This window comes from Vollenhovia emeryi, unplaced genomic scaffold (assembly GCF_000949405.1).
Source record: "Vollenhovia emeryi isolate VEMERY1.0 unplaced genomic scaffold, V.emery_V1.0 DF939742.1, whole genome shotgun sequence".
NCBI classification, from domain to species: Eukaryota; Metazoa; Arthropoda; class Insecta; order Hymenoptera; family Formicidae; genus Vollenhovia; species Vollenhovia emeryi.
Window position 1 is genome coordinate 3,557 of NW_011966624.1, and position 6,920 is coordinate 10,476.

A 6,920-nucleotide genomic window follows, 5' to 3' on the forward strand; every position below is an offset into this window, starting at 1 on the left:
AAACCCGATTCGAAAGGACATGGCGCACGCGATAGGAACGGATCCGAACGCAGTCGGTCCAAAAGTAGACGAAGCGTTAGGGTTAGTAGCCGGGATTAACAGAGACAGTACACCGTTTAAAAGCGGGGTAGTATTGCCGACCGCGCAAAACGACGATATACGAGCTACAGTGTCCGAATTAGTAAGCATAATACGCGACATGCGGATAGAGATAAGTAAAATCCAAGATCGCGAACGAATACGCGACCCGGGACAGACAGTGGTAAAAAACACCAGCAGACGTGACGATGACATACGATCACCGAATCAATTGACACCGCTTGCACAATATTCCGGTCAGCCGGGAGAACGCAACACGAACGGAAGATACATGTCCCTAAAGGAAGCACGAAACTCGATTCCCCCGTTCGATGGAACCTCAAGTAAACTTCAAGAATATTTACGTGTCATAATTTACGCAGTGAAAAGTATCGATCCACTTGACGAAGGAGCACTATTAGAAGGCGTATTGTACACTAAATTGAAAGGCAGAGCCTTGACATACTTTCGCACTAGAGAGATTAGAGATTTTGAACAATTAAAAGAAGAATTAGTCGTGTGCTATCAAAGTAAGAAGAGCACTACGCACTTGCAGCTTGACTTCAACACGTTGAAGCAAAAACGGGAGAAACCGCGCAAGAATTTGGACTACGGACCGAAAAGTTGGCTAATGAATTATTCGAGTCCATGACAGAAAACATGCGTCACCCGCCAAGAGTAAAACAGGGTGTAACGATAGGTCAACTCTTCCCCGGTACTGAATTCCGGACAGGACTCCGGCGGGTATTATTTATTACGTGAATAAATATGGAAATTAGTCGGACGCGCGGTTCCGACTAACGGTTGGAAGAGTTGACCGTTCTCGCTCGGTCGGTGCTGACGTGCTGTGTGTCGGCGTAAAGGAAAAGAATCCTCCGTTCCTCTTATTTGCCGAATATGCTCAGCTCCAGGGCCGTCGAGAGGAAAGGAGGAAAAGATATCAACGTACTAATGAGAAAAATCGCTTGGAAGGGATCGGAAATAAGTCTTACAGGTGTTTTACGGTTAATCAATAGGAACAAGGTTTATTTATGGATATAATACACGAAATCGAGGATATTACAATCGGTCCGCCCTGTGATCAAATATAAAAGGAAAAGAAAAAGGATTAGTGGGTACAATGAGTCCGCCCTGTGATTAAATACAGAAGAAAAGGTCAGGATTAGTCGGATTATAATAATGTACGGAAGATATGCAATTGGATCGGAATACGGAATATAAAACAATAAGGCCGGTTGGATTAATCGGAAGTAGAAACTAAACGCCGTTGGATTATAGAATACTTGAAAGCAATAAGCGCAATGTGATTGGCGGGATTTATAATGTGGTGCCGAGAGTCCACAACTGGATCGGGATGTAATTATCGGGACTATCACTACGGACTGGTAACGCTGGAACAATCGGCGAGGGCGTTAACTACAAGATTCTCACGTGTTCTGTAAGGAAGAAAGTGACGCATTTAACGCTACGGAGCTTAATTCTAAATTAGTCGGAAATTATTTTCCCACCCGAATATTTCCCCCCAGAGCTTTACACCGGTCAGGAACAGGAAAAAAGGATCGGATCAGGTCAGGAACACGCCCGAGCAGCGCCTCGTTATGCGTGAATTTCAGTAGCAAATGTACACCGGGCAGCACCCCGTTTCTTGTACGCTACTGCGGACGGATACAGGAGACCGGTACGGGTACAGTAACCTGTGTACATCGGGCAGCACCCCGTTCTTGTACGTTACTGCGGGACTGGAGCACACGACGGAGCAGCGCCTCCACCTGTCGTGTACTCCGGTATGGTATATCGCCGACGGACAGGAGCACCCGTGAAATCGGCGTATACCGCAGCGGAAGTACCCACTGCCGGGTGTCGTCGCTCGGAGCACCGAGGCAAGACTAAGTTAAAGCGCCGGCTCCGGAGGGGCTTTTATACCTCCGGAGCATAGGCGCGCGGGGTAGAGACGGCCGGGCAGGCGCGGCGTTGCCACCTCCTCGTTGGCATGGCAACCGCGGCTCTATTTCCTTCTCTCTCGCGCGTGGTATGCGGTTTTTTGCCACCCACGCGTGGTATGCGGTTTTTTTCCGCTTCCGGCAGCGCCTCCCCGGCTACCTCCGTTACAAGGGCATCTTGGAGACGATAAAGCAACAAGCAAAATTACCAGCTGGGACTGAGAGATGAAATAAAACTGCTCGTCAGAGCCCGAAACTACGAGAACATGCAAGCCATGGCTGGCGCAAGTGCCGAGGAAAAATTTAATAATCCGAAGGAAACGGCACGATATAGAAACGGCTATGCAAACACGCAGCCGAAGGAAAATAAAGCAAAAGTAACATGTCACAAATGCGGAAAACCTGGACATTACAGCAGAGATTGCCGAAGCAGTCGATATGCAAATCGTTTTCAGCTGCCGAAACCCGAGACGACACCCAGAGTAAATGCGGTGGAGAAGCACTGCAGACATTGCAAAAAACCAGGACACGTCCAAGAGGAATGCTGGCAGTTGCACGGGAAACCGAAAAATAATAGCGCGAGATACGCTAAAAACAACTACTCGCAAGGAAAAGCGAGATGGAACAACGATGAGCGTAACAACTACAAAGAAAAGAGCGCCAACTCAGCGGCAAGCAGTGACGACGATGAGAAGGATGAAAAGAAGAAGCGCCGCGCGCTCGAGTATCAGGTTGCACACGTGAAAGATACACCGAGACGTAACACGGGTTTAGATCTGATTAACCTGCCCATTCAGGAAACGAAGCGAGGAAAAGTGAGCATGCTATTTGACACAGGTGCCGCAATATCACTAATTAAAGTGAAGCATTTAAAGGGCGAAACGCTAATCGAAGAAAACGAAATAACGTTAACAGGCATAACAGGTCACAAGGTAAAGACCTTAGGAAAAATCAACGCGACAATAAAGCTGAAAGAAGCACGAATAAAACACGCCATGTATGTCGTGAAGGATGACTTCCCAATGGAATATGATGGAATCATTGGAGTCGATTTTGTAAAGAAGCAAAAAGCTAAGTGCGACTACGGAAGAAAACAGGTAACAATAGGACAGCAAGTCTTAAAACTGTACCCATACTGTAAAATAGCACTAAACCCACGAAGTGAAACGATGATACAAGTGGCTACTGATAAGAATATGATCGGCATAATACAAGCCGAGGAAGCACGACCAGGAGTGTTCATAGGAAATTGCCTGGTGGAACCAAAAAATTTTATATGCGCAGCAAGCGTTTTAAATACTACAGACGCGGTGATAGAGATGCCGATGCCGCAAGTAACAATAAAGGAAGTCGCTCAAAGCGAGACCGAAGAAATCAACGTGACACATATAGAGTGTGTAAACGGAGAAATTCCAAGAAGCAAAAGGGTAACCGAGCTATTGCGCACGGAACATTTAAACTACGAGGAAAGAAAATCAATAATCGAAATTTGCACAGAGTACAGTGATATATTTCACATGAACGGAGAACCTCTGACCTGTACGGAAGCTGTAAAGCACAAAATTGCTACGCAGGCAAATAGCTCCCCGGTCAACGTGCGACCATATCGCTTACCGGAAAAGCACAAGCAGGTGGTAGACCGACAAGTGCAAGAAATGTTGAAGAACGGCATAATAAGACATAGCACGAGTCAGTGGAATGCGCCACTGTTAGTGGTCCCGAAGAAAGCAGACGCCTCAGGAAAACCAAAACTACGAGTCGTAGTCGATTTCAGAAAGGTAAACGACCTGACACTAGGCGATTCGTTCCCGATACCAAACATGACGGACATATTAGATCAGTTGGGAAATGCAAAATATTTTTCGACGCTGGATCTAGCTTCGGGATACCACCAAATAAAAATGGAGGAAGCTGATAAGTAGAAAACAGCATTTTCCACTCCACATGGGCACTACGAATATAATAGAATGCCATTTGGTCTAAAAAATGCACCAGCTACGTTTCAAAGAGTAATGAATGCCGTATTAACCGGATTACAGGGACTCAAGTGTCTCGTATATATAGATGACATAGTCATATATGCGCATAGTCTACAGGAACACAACAAACGACTCGTTGAAGTATTAAAAAGGCTGAGAGAGAATAATCTAAAATTACAGCCGGACAAGTGCGAGTTCCTAAGAAAAGAGGTGACGTACCTCGGACACAAGATAACAGACAACGGAATCCTCCCGGATCCAACGAAATTAGAAGCCGTTAAAAGGTTTCCGACGCCAGAAAAGGAAAAGGATATCCAGGCCTTCATCGGATTGGCAGGATATTATAGGCGATTTATAGAAAATTTCTGTAAAATAGCAAAACCCTTGACAAATGTACTGAAGAAGGGAACAAAATTTGAGTGGACGCAAGAGCAACAACAAGCGTGTGATATTTTAAAAGAAAAATTGACGACAGCGCCCGTTCTACAGTATCCCGATTTCGAACAGCCGTTTATAGTGACGACTGATGCATCCGATCATGCGATTGGAGCAGTATTATCGCAGGGAGAAATAGGATAAGATAGACCAATAGCATACGCGAGTCGAGTCTTAAATAAAGCCGAACAAAATTATAGCACTACGGAAAAAGAATTGCTAGCCATAGTATGGGCGGTCAAACACTTCCGACCGTACCTATACGGAACGAAATTCACGATAATCACAGACCACAAATCCCTAGTGTGGCTATTTAGTGTAAACGATCCAGGATCGCGCCTAATAAGGTGGCGATTAAAATTAGAAGAGTACGACTACGTAATCGTACACAAAGCAGGTTAGATAAACAAAAATGCTGACGCGCTCAGCCGACACGTTGCTGACGTAAACACCGTCGAGGAGACAGACACGACGACGGAACGCAAATACTCAGAAGAGGAAAAGAAGAAAATACTGTATGAATACCATGATGCGCCTGTGGGAGGACATCAAGGAGTGGAACGCACAATACGAAGAATTCGGTTGACTCATAATTGGAAAGGGTTAACGAAGGATGTGGAAGAGCACATCTCAAAATGCGAAAAGTGCCAGAAAAATAAATTGTCACGAAAAATAAAGGTACCACTGGTGGTAACAGACACACCAGATAGGCCATTCGAAAAATGTGCCTTAGATATAGTAGGACCGTTGACAACGACTACACAGGGAAACAAATACTTACTGACGTTCCAAGACAGTCTAACGAAATTTAGTAAGGCAATCCCCATACCGAATCAGGAAGCAGTCACGGTCGCAAAAATGTTCGTAACGAGGATAATTTTAGAAAACGGCATACCCGAAAAGGTACTGACCGATCAAGGTACCAATTTCCTAAGCGACGTATTCAAGAGTACGTGCAAATTACTAAAAATAAAAAGATCCAGACGACGGCTTACCACCCAGAAAGCAATGGAGCTCTGGAAAGATCGCATCGCACTATTGCAGAGTACTTGCGACACTACATAGACGAGGATCAAAGTGATTGGGATGAATGGATCCCGTACGCAATGTTTACATATAACACAACGCCACATAGCGCGACAGGATACACACCACACGAATTGATATACGGGCACCAAGCAACTCTACCTACGGCCCTGACTCAACCGCCGCGACAGACGTACTCGTACGATGACTACGCGCAAGAACTACGCGAGAGAATGCGAGCTACGCAACAGGCAGCGAAGGAACAATTAATAGTCAAGAAAGAAAAAGCTAAAGCTCAATATGACAAACGAACTAAAACTGTAGTGTTTAAAGTAGGGGAAAAGGTACTCCTACACGACGAAACCGTAAGGAGAGGACGCTCGAAAAAACTAGATCCTCAATGGATAGGTCCATACGTTATAATAGAAAAGCACTCGGAAATAAATTACACAATAAAAATGGGGCGAAGAAGCCTACGAGTGCACGTAAACCGCCTAAAGCCCTTTGTAGAATACTAGGAGAATTAAAACTACAAACAAGGGGGGAAGGGACAGGAATAAAAGATAGAAGATAGGATAAATGAATAAAATAGAAACAGTTCAAGAAAAGCTACGTATAATTAATAAAATAAAAAAGATATGTAAAAGAAGATTGTATATGTATATGTATATGTATATGTAGATGTAACGAGGGCGACCGGGGAGGTGCGGCCGCGTAGAAAAAACCCGAATTCCTCGAGCGAGAGAGAAGGAAATAGAGCCAGCCGGGGAAAATCGATAACGCGCGGTTGCCACGTCGGAGTCAGCCGGCGAAGAAAATCGATAACGCGCGGTTGCCGCGTCGGAGCCGGCTAGAAAATCGATAATGCGCGGTTGCCACGCGTTGACGGCAACCGGCAACGCCGCGCCCGCCCCCGCCGCCTCACCCCGCGCGCCACCGTCCGGGGGGTATAAAAGCCCCTCCGGAGCAGGCGCTTTTAACTCAGTTGACGCTTGGTGCTCCGACCGTCAACACCGGGCAGCGGGTACCTCCGCTGCAGGTATAAGCCGGAGCTGAATGGGTGCTCCTGTCTCCGGCTATATACCGAACCGGAGCACACAGTGGAGGCTCTACTCCGTTGTGGGCCCCGTCCCTCAGTAGCGTACACCTAACGGGGTGCTCCTCGGTGTACAATTGCTACAATTTCTCCGCACCGGTCTCCTGTTCCGTCCTGGCTCCGTTTTCCCCGAAGGCACGGGTACCGCCGTGATTCGGGGGGCGGAGTGATTCCGCAGTAGCGTACACCTAACGGGGTGCTTCTCGGTGTACAATTCCTACTGCAAATTCACGCATCACGAGGCGCCGCTCGGGCGTGATCCTGTCCTGACCTGATCCTTTCCTGTTTCCTGACCGGTATAGAACTCAGGGGGGTAATATTCGGGTGGGAAAGAATATTTTCCATTAACGCTAGTAGTAAGCTCCG